Here is a 16,766-nt window from a genome sequence, read left to right on the forward strand (position 1 = left end):
AATGCATGCTATTAACATATAAATACTAACTTCAACAAAAAAGAAAAATTTTGGTTTGAAGCAGAACTGTTTGTAACTATTTTTGAGACTTTTTTCCTAAGGAAGTTCTCCTTAATATATAATGGTAACTAGAGTCTTATAAGAAAGTAAATAAAATATTTGAAGCTTCAGAAAATAATAATCACGCAAATATTAAACCTTACAAAATAAATGCTCATCTCATTAAGTTCTCACTTTAAAATGAGGAAACCAGGGCCAGGAAAGTCTAAATGACTTACTGCACTTAGCATAGTACCTGGCACACAGTAGGCACTTCATAAAAGCCTGTTAACTGACTGACCATTATTCAGTTAATGGCAGAGTTGGATTATCATTTTCTGCCTTAGACAGTTTCCCCTTTCCTCTGTCCACCAGACTCCCTGATACATGAGGGTAAAGGTAGCAACCTATTCATCTCTGAATCTTTGGTATGCTTATTTAGCATGGAATCTTTGTTTTATAAATATTTGTTAAATCAGAACTACATTTTGATTACTTTTTACATGGAAGAAATGCATCTTTTAGAATGACTTTATATATTATAATTCTTTAGCACTAAAAATCCCTCTTCCCATGCTCATTTCACATTACTCCCCTTCTAGTAATCTGCATTAAATCAGAATGAATGAGGGAGAAAAGAGACTTATTTCACTAATTGGGAAAATCTACTAATTTACCAAAAGAAAAAATATATAATTCAATTCAACAAATTTATTAAGTGCCTACTATGTATAAGACACTATATTAGAGAAACAGCTGTGAATTTTAAAGCATATTATTCTCTATATAACTAATACGTAGGTAGTACTTTAAAATTCACAGAGTACTTATAAGTGTTATCTCATTTGAGCAACACAACACTCCTGTGAGGTAAGGTCTGTCCTACTTTTCTATCACAGTACTTGGTATATAGCAAATGCTTAATAATGCTTTTATTTATCTAAAACAGAAAAAACTGAGAAATATATTTATTTAATCTTGAAGAACTCTATTGCAGAAAAGGAATATATCTACATTCTCCTTTAATATATAACATGCATGGTACAATAGAAAGAACACTGAACTAGAAAATCAAGATAACCAGTTTCCAATTCTGACTGCTAATGACTAGATGCATAATGTTGAATAAGTCCATTATGTGTTAGCTTCCTCATACAGAACACAAAGGGGTTAGGTTATGTAATCATTCTAACATATCTGACAATTCTTAGATCACATTTTAGTTTTTATCTCTAACAGGGATAAAGAGTAGTACCTTCTCCTAGACCATGCAAACACCTGACAGATCATTTTCAAATTCTACCTTCCATTGGTCCCAATTCTAAAAAAGACTTAAAAAGTGATTTCTTTTTCCTTAATTTGAAAAACAAGGAGGTTAGAATAAATAACCTCTATTCAAGGATATGTTAGAGCCAGCTCTAATTGACTTTAGAGAACTTTAGAGAGATGACTGTTAAATTTTCAGTATGAACATTTAAAATGGGCAAATGCCATGAATCAGCCTGGATTTATTTATGAAGAAAGTGTTAACAATGCAAATTAAACTTAAAAAATGTGAAATGGTATCTTTTTTTTTTTTTTTTTTTTTAGGGAAGAGGGGTTGATTGTTAAACATTTGTCAGCAGACCCCTGTCTCTAATGTTTCTTTTAGCTTTAAAATCGTCTTATGGAAAAATAAAATGACTAACTATTACGAAAAAACAAAGCTCCAGTGTAAAACTAAATGCTATATTAGGGAATCAGAAGATGAATAAAAAACTAGGGAAATGAAGAAAAAATTAAATTTCCTATCAAAAGGAATTATCAATTCTACTTTATGCATGAGAAACATAAAATGAGCTTTGTATAGACAAAGATTGGAAAAATAAACTATAAAAATAAAAGAAAGTTTTAGCACCGCACCAATTAGGAAGCTTTCAGTTTTTATTTATTTGCTTAATAACAAAATACATTATTCTTTAATTTGTGATGAAAATCAGCATAAAAAGAGAAAGTCATAAAAATTAAACTGCAAGTGGGAGTAAAAACCAGCAGACAATACATAGTAAATGTGGTCAATGCTAATGAACTGTACACAGCAAAAAGCATCTAAAAGGGGGTCATCAAATGTGAAAAGAAAAACAAGAGTTAAAAGTTTTTTTTTTTTTCATTTTCCCCTTAAAGCAATTCCTACATATAATTGCAGGAATCTCTCTAACCAATAAAACAAATGTTAAATTAATGACTTTTCCATATTCTTAAAAAAGGAAATTTTTAAACTCTAATAAAAAAAAGCAAAATTGAAGGTTACAATTTCAATTCCAATGTGCATAGGTATTCTAAAAAGAAAAGCAGAAAGAATATGATCCCAAAAAGTTGAACAAGCAAATTTTAAAAGATTTTACAGGATTCTATTGAAAGTATTGAGACTAGGGACTGCAGAACCATCTGCACTGGTACGAGTTTCCTCAACTGTGATTTCATTAGTATAAGAAATTCCCGGATGAGGAAACCTCTACCAATGCAGTTCAGTACTTTCTCTGCCACTTAATCTTGAAAAAGTTATAGGACTGTTAGGTTAAATAACTTGCCTAGGGTCACACAGGTCAGTATGTGTCTGAAGCAGGACTTGAACCCAGGTCTTCCTAGTGCTCTGTCCACTATACCACCCTGCCTTCTCCTGAAAGTGCAAAGAATGAAAATTAGGTTCTATCTAAAAGAAGCCAAGCTATAAGTAAGAAAGTTGAAACAACATTCCACAGAATAGAAACTACAAGTATTTACTGCCATCAGTATTCTGACACTGCTAAATGCAGGCAGGATTGGTGAGAATTTAACAGGCTGCATGTTTGGGTTTTTTTTTTCATTTCTAAGTAATGCCAGTGCACAAGAAATTGGGTGCTACCTAAATGTACTAGAAAGCTACAATCCAACAGGTGCTTACTAAGTATTTCATGTATGCAATGCATTGTGCTAGCCACAGGAAACACAAAGACAAAACCAAAAGTAGTCTGCTCTCAAGGAGCTTACATTCTATTGGAGAGGCACAACTGTGTATACGTGAAAAGAGACATGCCTGAGGAAGATGAATGGAGGATGGATTAGAAAGTCAACACTGGAAGCCTGGAGAGTAGTTAGGAAGCACTGTAAAAGTCTAAGCAAAAGGTGTTGAAAGGTTAAACTAGAGTAGAGACCATTTGCAGGAAGAGAAGATAATAGACGTAAGACATACTATATGGAGGTATATTCAACCAGACTTGAACAATTAATTAAGGCACAAAGGAGAATGAAAGAGTTGAGGATGATACATGGGTGAAAAACCTAGGCAACTGAAAAGATGATGTTGTCCTCACGAAACATAGGCAAGTTTGGCAAAGGAGTAGGCTTGAGGGAATGGGGAGGAAGGGCGGAGATAGAGGTGGTCAACAGTATCGAATGCTGTAGAGAGATCAAAAAGGATGACCATAAGGTCATCATATTTAACAACTAAGGTGTCATTCATAAGCTCAGAGAGAGCAGTTTCATATTAAGTGGTAATGTCTGTAGTTAAAATGCAAAAAGTTAAAAAGAAATGAAGGTAACAAAGCAACTTTTTCTAAGAGTTAGGCTTATAAAAAACAATTTTTTGCAAACCTTACAATTTAAATACTCTAGGAAAGCTTGCTATTGAGATAAAATCCTCTAATAAACTAATTAATTTTTTTAAAATCACTTTCCAATTTATCTGCTTATAAAAGTAATTTTAATAATACTATGTTTGCAAAATAAACCTGTTTTCAGGACTTCAGAGCAATAAGCTATATTCCTGTAAATTTTCCATCAATTTGGAATAAAAAAGCTAAACAACAATTACAACAAATATCTAACTGCAAGATTTTTTGCTGAGTTTAAAAATCATATCTAGAGGCAGCTATTATTAAACAAAAAAGTCCTTGCCTCATATTGAGAAGAATTGGATTCAAGTCTCAGAACAGTCACTCATGAACTGTGTAACCTTGATCTTTAAGGTCCCTCCAAATTTTAAAATTCTATTATTCAAAATTAAACCAAGATAGAAATAATATTACTTACATAACATAGAGTTATTATGAGGATAAAAATCAGAATGGATAAAGGTCTTTAAAATATTAAAGTAGTACACAAATGAAGCATTATAATTAAATGCAATTCTGTTTCATGAGACAGAAAATTTCTTCGTATAGATAATGCAATACTTGTTTTTAACATGATCTCATATTTATGACTAAAAAGTAACAAAATGCAAAAACCATTAAAATAAATTTCATTTTATCATTTAATACATAGATGGATGATGGAAACACAGCATCATGGATAGTTTGCCAGTATCAGTTAGGAAGACCTAGATTCCAGTCCTACCTACAACACATACCAGTTATATGACATTAAAAAAGACACATAACCTCTCCGGAGGTTTTAGCCTTCACTGGCAGAAGGAGTTTCCTCACTGGGAGTTCCCTATACCAATGAAATGACTAATTATTTTTGCTGATAGCTCTTCAAAGGAATCTTGATTTGGATGGGAGACACCTAGTTGTAAGGGTCCACAAGGCATATAGGTCTATAGTTAATGTTTTTTAGCCTCCTTTTTTTTTGTTTTTGGGTATCAGTAAGAGTCACGAATTTTTCTATGCTGTTGGTATCTTCTCCGCCTTATTGACTTCTTTGTCAATAAGTCCCTCAATGTCTTGCCTCCACGAAGATCTATATGATCCTGCTTTTCCTGTCTTTGGTGCCATTTTTGTGTCAGACATACTCATACCCTATAGGATCCAAGTGTGGTGATTCAACTGGTTTTGATATCTGTTGTAAATCTCTTCCATTTTTCTTCTCTTTGTAGTCCTCTATCCATTTTCATTTTCATCACTGAATGCCCTTGGTATGATACTGCTTACCTGCATATCTTGCAAAGCATTTTGTAGACTTATCTTCCACTTCCTTTCAATTTATGAGATTATATTGCTCATAATCATCCATTATCATTTGTTTTAAGACTTTAGTGAGAGGATTATAATCTAACCAAGTATTGTCTCTGGCAGTCATATCTCACCATCTGGTAAGTTGAATGTCTACTGATAAGGCGCTTTCTAGGCTTTTTTTGGTGCCCTTGTTACAGCAATTAATTGACACTGTTTTGACTTTTAAATAAATTATTATATCTGTGTCAATATTAATTCAGTTGTCCATTTCCAATTTTTATTTTCAATATCTTGTTTAAATAATTCATTGTTAAATCTTAATTGTATATCATATTTTTCCCAATAAAATTCTTTATTCTTCTTTATCACAAATTCCAATCCTAGTTCTGAGAAGCTGATGTGTTAACTTCCATGTCCACAATAAGAGTTTCCCTGCCTGTTGAAATGTGATCAGTTTCACTCTTTGCATGTCATTTGGTGCTAATCATGTAGTATGCTTACCAATTCTTTTTTCAAAGTGTTCATGATACAGAGATCTCAGGCTTCCATATAATCTACAAGTCTTTAGTCTCTCTCATTTCTTTCCCTTGAACCATAGTTTTCCACATATTTCTCCCCACCCTTACTTTTTCCCACCTTTGTACTGAAGTCACCAAGTTATTAGAATGCATGTTGACAATTTTGGGAGTCTTATAGAATTTCTCTACCACTTTGTCCTCAGCAACCAATATTGGTGCATAAACTGGATTTTTTTTCATAGTGTTAGTACTATGTTAAATTTAATATATACTTTGTAAAACAAGTTTTAAGATCAGAGAGATTCCTGGCTTCATATACCATATTCTGTTTCTTGTACTTCTTTTTTATATGGAAATGTGCATGTTTATTAACATTTGTCAGGTTCATAATAAAAAATACAACTTGAAAAAAAATAAAGTATTAAAACAAAAAGTCTTTGGAGAAAAGAGTGGCCCAGGAGTAGAATAACACGCCTATAGTCAAACAGCTAGTAAGTAGCAGAATCTGCACAGAGTTCCAGGTTTTTTGACCCCTAGTTTAATGTTATATTACATACATATATAATATATTATTATGTTACTATATATTATATATGTTATTATATTATATTATATATTATATTAATATATATTATATATATATATAAAATGTTATATTGTTTCTACTCATTTGGATAGCATTACCTGATGACTTTATGTTTTCTGTTATGAGACTATATTACCCTAAATTATTTTATATTCAGTCATGAGCACTCTAATCCCAAAGATTTGTAGCAAAAGAGTAAGAAAAAGTATGCATTTGGGGAAAAAAATAAGCAAGCGAAACAAATGGTAGGTAGACATTTCACTGAATCATATTCTTTCCTGGTTGTTAATAGAACACAGGCTTCAGAAAAAGACAGTGCTTCAACTCATCCTTTCCACATCTCCAGAACCAAAAACCTATAGACCATTCACTCTGCTTCAAGTTTACATCAACATAGCCTTTTTAACAACTATGATTTAGTAATTTTCTTCAGATTCCCCATGAGACAAATGCTCAAAACCCCATATTGCTGAGTTACTGTCATCTGAATATAGAACTCACACATGCACAATGTCAATAAGTATAGTTAATAGGATGCAGCATGATTTTAGGATGATTAAATGATTAAAAATAAAAAAATAAATATTCTGGATTAAAAATATCTTACTTTCATTCTGCCTGAAATTTTCAGCATTAATAACCCTGAGCAGAAAGTCTTGAACTTAGCTTACCAATAGCCTATTCTTAGGTCTCCTTTTCTTTAGTTATTCTTATAGCATGACATTATTAATATTTATTTTTCTCCCTTGATTTCCCTGATATCACACATTGCAGCTACCTCTCTCCTTCTCTTGCATTTCTTCCTCTACCTACTCCTTAAATATAAACATTTTCCATGGCTCAGTCCTCCATAGCAAAATGAAGTCTGGACTAGATGGTCTCTAAGGTACTCTCAATATTTAAATGAATCTTTGATATCATTGATGTGGGAGCTCCCTGAAAACAATATGGACTGCAACCCATTGATTCATGCCTGTCCATCATGAGCAACTCTCATCCATGTCCTCCCAAAATTTCACTACAGGATCCACCCAATGTGGATGAGAGGGCTTTTTTAGATTTTTCCTGGTATCACAAGGATATCATCTAGCCACTCCAGTCATCTACATGTCATTCCTTGTTCTTAGCACAGGATAAAATTTTCTTCTCTGTCATATGGTGACTGACATTCAAATTTATTGCCTTTTCATCTTATACTCTATCTCCAGCCTTGATCTCTCTTAATTCTACAGCTACATATTTCCAATTGCCTATTATATTTTTTCCACTGCATGTCTCACTCCCTATCATTTTAAAGTGAACTTCTCTTTCTCTAAAGTTGAACTAAGTCTCTCTCCAACTGGCCTTAACTTCCTTAATCTTCTCAAAAATATTCTTATTCATTCAAATATTTCTTGAGTGCAAGTGTGTGCTATGCTAGGGGCTATGGTTCCCAGGGTCAAAACCTTAGTCCCAAGCATGAATACACCTCCTCTCCATCTTACAGTCTTCCTTTGCAGTTATCTCTGGTTTTTTCCCTTTTTTCATGCCCATTGCTAACCTCCTGATTTGATCCCTCATTACCTAAATCACTGTCTCCATATCTGCACATCACTCCTCTTTGCAATCTTCCCTTGTACTTAACACTAGCATAAGATCAGTCTTCTCAAAACATATTTTTCATCATGTTCCCTGCTATAAAGCTTTCAATTGTTTCCCATGGCCTATAGGATAAAGTTCCTATTATAAAGCCTGGAATCCAAGGTCCTCCACAATTTAGTCTTAACATGTCTTCATTTGCCTTCTTCCTCATTTGGAAGAGGCATTTTTGGGATTAATCAGCAGAACAATTTCACTGAAATGGAGAACTTTGGAGAGAAGTAGCGGAAGATAAGGTTGTGATGGCAGATTCACGCGAACTGTCACATCATGAAGGCCCAAGGCTGGGTGGCTTCAAAGAAGCAATGATCATGGAGGATAATATTAATAACTTATATTTACGCAGTACTTTTGCTCCTATATACATTAATCAATTTCAGTAGGGCTTCTTAAGTTCTAAAAATAAACTTAACTATTCTACTCAATTATACAACAATGCCCGCATTCTGGTATGGTGCAAAGAAAGCGAATCTGATTCAAGAAAACCTGGGTCCAAGCTTCACCTTTGACACATATTGGTTGTGTGACCTTGAACAAGTCACAACCTCTGTATACCAGGCAATTCACTAAGACTTTAAGTTGGAGACTAAGTAGAGGAAGTTTCTTTATGAGGAGTTCCTTACACCAATGAGATCACAGTCCAGTTTTTAAAATGTATTTATTAAAACTCCTCAAAAAGTTGAAAGCCTAAAAGTCTCTTTCCCTTCCCCTTCCCAGAGAAAAAGAAATTTGTAGCAAGTGGTATATCACCTTTTATTATCCTCTCATTCAATGGGTCTCTTTTACATCCCCCCACTATGCATATCCCCTCTTTCAACACCACCAGAAGAATACCACTAAAATAAATTAAAGAGATTTAGGCAATATATAATCTGATCCCTGCTTCCCAAACGGTGCATATCACTATAACAACAAATCATACTACCTACTATCCTGCAAAAAGATATTTTGTTCTCAAATAATATATATATTTAAAACAATGTAGGCCTACAAACTAAAGATCTGTGATATGACTTCACAAAAGTGTATGTACAATCAAGTTTAAATTTTGGAGGGCTGGAACTAGAAGAAAAGGGAATTATTCACACCGCAAAATCTGCAGGGTGTCACATCAGAAAACTTACTGGTTGCCCAACCAACTTGTCTGTATAAAACGGTTATGAAGCCAAAAGTAATCCTTATGAATGGCTCTTCTCTCTGTCTCACTTCCAACCTCCTTTTTCCACACTCTACATCTCCCCCAAAACCAATCTCCCCTCCCTCCCATTCAGAATCAGATTAAGTCGATCAGCCTGACAGTTGAGTAACCACCTAGCCTGAGACAGGAAAAAAAACCGATGGGTTTTCAAATCCACCCCAGTTTTTTAAAAAGGCATAAAAGGTCTTCAAAAAAAGGCATAAAAAGACATCCAAAAGTCTTGTAACATTTCTAACACAAGTACTGCAAAACTCAACAGCTGCAAGATGAACGTGTTTGCAAATATCTATCTTTCCTTTCTTGAAAACATTCCACTCTGCAAGATAAACCCTGACACTTTATAAAGCCTCAGAGCTTGGGAGGAAAAGATAGCAGAAAACATTCACTTTTCTCTTTAAGCCTATAACACTTGTAAAAACCGGCAGCAAAGGTTTCAAAGTGGCTCCAAAGCAATCATAAAGGTCTAACCACTTAAAACCAAGAACAAAAGTACAATATTTATGTTTTCCTGGATCAACTGTTGCTTCTCCTACCTTCCCACGCAACTCTCTCTGGGGACATTTGTAACACTTGCAGCTTAAGTTGATACATACCGTCTGGTGGAAGAGAGAAGGGCCCCCCTGCCCAGTGCAACAGGTCACATCTCGTTCTCTCTACTTCTGAAACCTAAACAAAGAAGCAACAGTTACTACAGAAGAACCCTGGAGGGGATAACTGATGATTTCTCAACTGTTACCATATTTTAAAACAGTAACTGCCCTCCCTCCACCCCCAAGCAAGCCAGGGAGGGGAGGCCGAGTCCAAATATAACGCAAATAGGTCAAAGGAAGGAAATCCAGCAGAACCGAGGTTTTCCCCTAGAAAGCAGGGTCATAAGTTAACCATTCTGACGACGACAGCAAGGCGGGGGTCAGAGCTCGGTCCCTGGGGAGTCAGCCCCAGGATGAAGCCCTCGGGGGATGGGGGGGTGCGGGTCCCCGGAAGGAGGCCGCTCACTCACCCGCTGGCTCCAGCTGGCTGGCCGCTTCCGTGTACGCCTGTCACTCGGTCCTCGGCCTCGAGAAACGGAGGAAGGACAGGAAGGACCTAGGGGAGAGGGAAGGAGGGGAGGGGCGGGCTGACCCCTCCCCCCCGGGGGGCTCGGCGCCGGACTGGGGGGCCGCCTCCGACTCTCTCTCAGCCGGCCCCGGTCACATCCCCGCAGCGGCGGGGGCAGAAAGCGCAGGTTCGGACCCAGCAGCCGCGAGCCCAGCGCCGCCCGCCCCGCCTCCTCTAGGCCTGTCCCGAACCTAGCGCCCGAGCCGACGAGGCCCGGGCGGAGAGGAGGACAGACGGACGCGCCCGCCGAGCCCGGCGCCTACGGGCCCGCGGCGGGCAGACGACGTTGGCCGCGGCCGCTCCCGTCGGCTCCTCGCTCCTCCTCGGCGCCGGCTGCGTCCTTCTTTTTGAGCTCCCTCTCAGGCGAGCACAGGAGGAAGGAGGGAGCCCGTCGCCGTCATCACCCCCCCCTCTTCAGTCTCTTCCTCTTCCCCTTCCTCCTCGTCCTCCTCTCCCCCCAGCTGCTCCAGCGCCGCGCTAAGAACTCTGCCTCTGCTTCCAGGAGCGAGGGCCGACAGAAGAGCGACAGAGAAGGGGGAGCGCGGGCGAGCCTCCCCCGCCCTCCTGGGCCGGGCTCGCTCCCGCACGAGTCCGCGCGTGCGCGTCCCGGGACCGCGATAGGGCGAACCTGGGAGAGACTGCGGGGGGGAGGGAGAGAGGAAGGGGGGGAAGGAGAAGGACAGGGAGGGAGGCAGGGAGAGTAAGAAATGGGGAGGGGGGCGATATAGAGGAGCAGCCGGGGGTGGGTCGGGCCGTCGGAGAGACAGACAGACAGACCTACCAACCCACCGAGAAATGCCAGCCGGGCTTCCCCGGCCCGCCCGTGGGGAAGAGAAGCCGCGAGGGCCGCGCGCTCCGGCCTTCGAAGCTGAAGGGGGCAGGGTGGGGGTGGGGTGGGGGAGGGGAAGGCCTAGAAGGAAGCGCGGCCTCCAGCCACCCCCACTTGGCGGCAGAACGTGAGGCAGGGGGAGGGGGAAGGAGGAAATGGGGCCTGGGCGAGGGCTGTGTTGTGGTCGGCATTCCTCCGCGCCCCTCCAGTTGGCTTTCCACCCTTGCCCCGCGACGGAGGGGAAGAGCCAGGCGTCGCGCAGGCTGGGGAGGGACGGCTGGGGCGCGGGAAGAAAGCCAACCGCGGCCGCAGGGACAGGCTCCCTCCCTTCTCCCTCCCGCTTGTTTCCTGCTGCTTTCGCTTCCACGTTCTGCGGCCCCCCTCCCGGGGCATCTTGGCATTGAGGGAGGCAGAGGGCACCTCGTGTCTGCCAACCAGGGGGCAGGGAGCTCTTGGCGTCGTTTGGCCACCTCCGAGCCTGCACCAGAGCGGGGAGGGGGCGTTGGTGGGGGCTGGGAGAGGGAGGGGCGAGGAAAGTCTGGAAGATAATAAAGGTAGCTTCTGCCATGGCCAGTGTCGAGACGCACCAGAGTGACCGCGAAGTGGACTCCTCTGGTAAAAGCAGGGCCAGACAACAAGCACTGACTAAGTGCCAAGGATACACACTAGCGGCAGCAGGTCTCTCCGTGGCCATTAATGCTGGTTCTGTCCAACAAGTGAATCCCAGCCCTGTCAGTCTTTGAGCTGATGTCCACATCTGCGAGGTTTAAACTAGATAGGCGGCTAGGTGGCGCAGTGGAGTCAGAGCTAGGAGCATGGGATTTGGGGTGTCAGAAGGAGACCCCGAGTTCGAATCCTACCAGCTGGGCAAGTGACAACCCTTCTGAGTCTGCTGTCAAGGGGAAATAATAATAGCCCCCACTTCACAGTTGCTATGATATGTAAAGTGCTTTGCAAATTTTAAAGCATTTCTAAATAGTATATTATGAATAATATAGTAATATTAATCTCTGATATCTTTTCTAGTTCTAATTCCCATGGCTTTCTTCTAGCCAGTCCTTAAGCTGAAGTAACTAAAGATCTCTTAATGACCAAACCGAATGGCCTTTTTCAATCCTCATCATTCTGCTGCATTTCACACTGTTGGTGGAGCTCTTTTTACTATGTTTTTGTGACACTCTCCATTCTCCTCCTTGATTTCTGGACTTTCCTTCTCAAGTTCCTCTGTTAGATCATCCTACAGGTCCTGGTCACTAATTCTGAGGGTCACTTCTCACTGTTTTTCCATCTCCCATCCCAACATAGTCTCAGTTCTTGGCCCTCATGTATTCATGCATACATACATACATACAATGTGTATATATATATATGTATATATATATACATTCTCAAGAATCTCATCAGATCCCCATGGATTTATCTCTGTATAAATAACTCCCTAATATGTATGCATGTAGATCTAGTCTATATTGAGATAAAGTCCCACATCATCAACTGCCACTGGATGTCCTCTATGCATCTTAAATTCCACATTTCTTTCTGAAAAAAAAAACCACATCTTCCTAACTCCCATATTGATGTCAAAGGCATTGTTATTTTTCCAGTAACCCAGGTTCCCAATTTCAAAATCTTCTCTGAAACCTTATTCTTCATCTCTCTTCATATCCAATCAGTTGTCAAGTCTAAGCAATTCTACCTCCATGACATTTCTAGCATCTGTCCCCTTCTTTCTATTCAACATGGCTACCACCCTAGTTTAGGTTCTTACCACTTCTCATCTAGCCTATTTTAATAACCTCCTAATTGGGCTTCTTGTCTCCTGTCTCTTTCCCATCTATCTGCCACACTACTGCCAAAGTGATACTCTTCAAGCACACATCTGACCATGAAAGTCTTCTCAAGAAATTCTGATGGCTCCTTCTTGCCACTACAATAAAACTGAAACTCTTCTGTTAGATGTTTCAGGGCCTCCACAACTGTTCCAGGTTTATTATACAGTAATGTATTAGCAAGGACCTTGGCATACACAGGAGGGTCTGCTGTACAGGTTTTTAGATCTGCTTTTCTAAAAGGAAAGCAACTTTTGAGGGGGTCAACAATCACTGTAGTCAAGCACATATATCATTCCGTTAATTGAGGGGAAAAAGTCAGCACCCTGACCTTCAGAGAAAATACAAATGGAGAAATAAAGATCAACAGACAGGGCTTCCAACGGTCTGACTATAAGCAATACATACATCAGAGATCAACAGACAGATCCAGCTGTCTGCCCATTACATACATACATAAGTTACCACAGAGAAAAGCACCAACATCTGGGTTTTCAAAGCCAGGGGGCTCCTTAGCAGCTGCCCAGAGTCTCATCTGGCCAAACAAACACTTCCAATGAGTAAGCCCCAAAGTAAAACCTCACCTTAGACTTTAGCTTTTCAAAGCTGGAGGGCAGGACTCTCTGACCTAAAGCCTCAATAGAAATTAACAAAAGATATTGAGGCCTCTTAATGGGCAGGGAAGATCTTTAACTCTTCCCCCACCCGCCATTAACCTTACATTAACATTACAAATAATTACTTTCTTCATGCACTTCACATTCCAGCCAAACTGGCTTACTTAATATTCTCTGTATGTCATCTCCAGTCATCCAGACTTTGTACAAGTTGTCCCCCATGTCTGCATATGTGAGAAAATTTCTAACAACAACAAAATTAAATTGAGAACCATAATTTCAGCTGCAATATGCACATGGGGCTTTCCATTGTCTGCAAAATAGAATGGAAGAAATGTGATCCCGACAAGTTAAACAACAACGGAAATCAGCCAAGTTTCACAGCCTTCTATTGAAAGTATAGATATTAGGGATGAAGCCTGTGGTTTCATTAATATGAGAAACTCATGCTTGATGAAACTTCTACCCGTACAGGTCAGTACCTTCTCTGTAATGTATAGTTTTAAAAAGTGACAGATTAGTGACCTGCATAGGGTCACACAGGCTAGCATTTGCCAGAAGCAGGCTGAGAACCCAGGTCTTCCTAGCTGAAAATACAAAGAATGAAAATTAGTCTGTATCAATAAGAAGTCAAGCTATTTGAATGAAAGTTGGAAACCAAAGAATAGATAGCTACTCAAGTATTCAAACTACAGATATTCACTGCCACTAGTTATATCACTGCTTAGGCATTGCTAAGTGCACAAGATGAAGACTGCCTAAATGTTCAAGAGGGAAAGTTCCAATCCAACAAGTATTACCTAAGCACCTCATATAAGCAGGGCACTGTGCTAGGCACAACTGCTACAAAAAGAAAAAAAAACAGTTCTTGACCTCAAGGAAATTACATTTTACTGGAGTGGTACAACATATAAACACATAGAAATATACTTGATAATTTAGGAAAGGAGAGAGATAAACTTTAGGAAGATTACTTTGGTAATTTGTCAGCTTTGGAGGATGGATTGGAAAGGGAACATTATAAACCAGCTTAAGAGGGAGGCCACACAACCAGGTTTGGGATACTGTTTCTAGAAGAGGGAGAAGGTGGTTGAGGGTAATTCCAAAGACAAATAGGGAAATTTAACGAAGGAGTTAGTTTTAAGATGGAGGAAGATAATGAGTTCCATTTTGGATATCGGTGAATTTGAGATGCCTATGAGGCATCCAGGTGGAGCTATACAATAGGCATGGTGTTGTGAAAAAATAGATTATAGCTGAATATCAAGATCTAAGAGTTGTTTTCATAGAGATGAAAAGCAAAACCCAGGGAAGTTGATTCTCACCGAGAGGAGATATAGAAAGGAGACCTTAGAACAGAGTTCCCCTGCCCCCCATACTTCCATATGTGGAATGCATTCCTTTCTCACCCCTTTCTCCTAAATCTATAATGTTCTTCAATGTTTAGCTCAAGCACTGTTTCTCCCTATGGAGGCTTTCCTGATTCCCCCAAAAGATAGTGTCTTCCCCCCACAAAAAAAACATTGTATTTACTTATATGTAGATATGTGTCCCCTAGCAAAGTGTGAGCTCCGTGAGAGCAAGAGATATTTCATTTTTGTCTCTGTATTTTCAGTATTTGAGCACAGTTCCTAAAAAATATATATGGTAGGTGCCTTATAAATGCTTTATTTTAAAGGACTTTTTTGATTGGACTTCTCTTTTTATATAAGATATAATACAGACTCTCCACAACTGCATAGGAAAATTGGAAATGACTTACATTTGGGTACTTCCCTCCTTAAAGTAAAAAGAGTCAAAAGGACTTGTTTTTTTTTCCTGGGGAGACATTTTATGAAAGATCCTGATCCCTAGTTCTAATTTTTAGTAGTTAATGGAGTGCTTGTGATATAGTAGGCATTTAATGAAAGCTGGATTTAATTAAATGAATGCATCCTTGTATGATATAAACTCAAGGCCTTTTACCACTCTGGTGACCTACCATCTCTAGCTTAATGAAGACTTTCCTAAACTGTGCTGCTAAGAACTAAACATAATACTCAAGATATGGCATGAACAGCGCAAAATATGAGTCTATCACCATCTTTTTCCTAGAAGTGATGCCTCCCTTATTGCAATTAGCTTTTCTGGCTAATGTATTATACCACTAACTCATATTGCACTTACTGATCATCAAAGCCATACTACCACCACCTCAATCTTCTTTCTGACAAACTATTGTCTAGCTGTGCTTTCCCCACCTTATAAAGTTGTTGTTTTTTATCCCAAATATAAGATTTCATATTTATCCATGTTAAAGTTCATCTTATTGGATATGACCCAAATCTTTTTTTAGATCCTGATACTATCACTTGTCATCTTATCTGTCATACACAGCTTTCTATGCTCTGCAAATTTGATAAGGAAGTCACTGATGAAAGGGTGCAAAGTGCCAAGTAAAAATTACTGGGACATTTCCCTGGAGACCTCCTTACATTAACTATTTTTAAAAATTATAATATTTTATTTTCCCCCAATTATATGTTAAAAAACAATTTTAAACATTTTTTTTAAAAGTTTTGAATTCCAAATTCTATCTCTTCCTCCTTTCCATCTCCTCCTTCTTCCATGAGAAGGTAAGGAATCTGATACAGATTACACATGTGCAATCATGTAAAACATTTCCATATTACTCATTTTGTACAAGAAGACCCAAATAAAAAAAGGAAGCAAGGAAGGAAGGAAGAAGGAAGGAAGAAAGACAGTATGCTTCAATCTGTATTCAGAATGGATCATTTCTTTCTCTGGAGGTAGATAACGAGTCCTTTGGGATTGTCCTGGAACATTGTATTGCTGAGACTACCTAAGTCGTTCACAATTCTTCATTGTAAGATATTGTTATTACCATGTACAAGGTCCTCCTGGTTCTTCTCACTTCCATTTGCATCAGTTCATGTTACATTAACTATAAATGACTAGTCAAGGTCTGCCATTCAACCAGCTCCAAACACATCTATCATCTAATCCATTTCTCTTTATTTTTCCCACAAGAATAGAATGAAATAGCTTACTGAGTGTTTTTCTAAAATCTAGATAAGCAATACTGTATTTACAGAATTCTCCTAAGATACTAGTTTAAAAGCCCTGTCAAAAAAGAAAAAGAAATTAAGTTAATCTGATATGAATTGCTCTTATTCCAAATCTTTGTGATTGCCACTTCCGTCCCCAGATGCTCATTAACCATCTCTTAAATAATATATTCTCAGATTTTACCAGGAATTAAAGGCAAACTCACTGAACTACAGTTTGCAGATTCCATTCCTTTTTCTTCTTCAGAAATCAGGACATTTGTCTTTCTCCAGTAACATGATATACTTCTTTTGTTCTCCATACTTTTTCAAGTATTGCTAACAATCAGTATTTACATCTTCTAGTGTTTTAGCGCTCTAGGATGTAATCATCTGGCCCACCTTCTAACACAGTGCCTAGCACACAGTAGGCCCTGAATAAATACCAGAT

General features: G+C 38.9%; 1 protein-coding gene across 3 annotated transcripts in view; it reads right to left on the reverse strand.

Moving 5' to 3' along the window:
- Nucleotides 1-10,450, reverse strand: part of JAK2 (Janus kinase 2) — a 136,777-nt gene extending 126,327 nt beyond the window's left edge. For all 3 annotated transcript variants that reach the window (XM_072597285.1, XM_072597304.1, XM_072597293.1), the window contains exons 1-2: nucleotides 9,896-10,450; nucleotides 9,489-9,561 (exon numbers count right to left, since the gene is read on the reverse strand). The gene's annotated coding sequence lies outside the window, so the exon portion shown is untranslated. The remainder of the gene's footprint in view (nucleotides 1-9,488; nucleotides 9,562-9,895) is intronic.
- Nucleotides 10,451-16,766: the final 6,316 nt, after the last annotated feature.

The sequence above is a fragment of the Notamacropus eugenii genome, chromosome 1, assembly GCF_028372415.1.
Source record: "Notamacropus eugenii isolate mMacEug1 chromosome 1, mMacEug1.pri_v2, whole genome shotgun sequence".
Lineage (NCBI taxonomy): Eukaryota > Metazoa > Chordata > Mammalia > Diprotodontia > Macropodidae > Notamacropus > Notamacropus eugenii.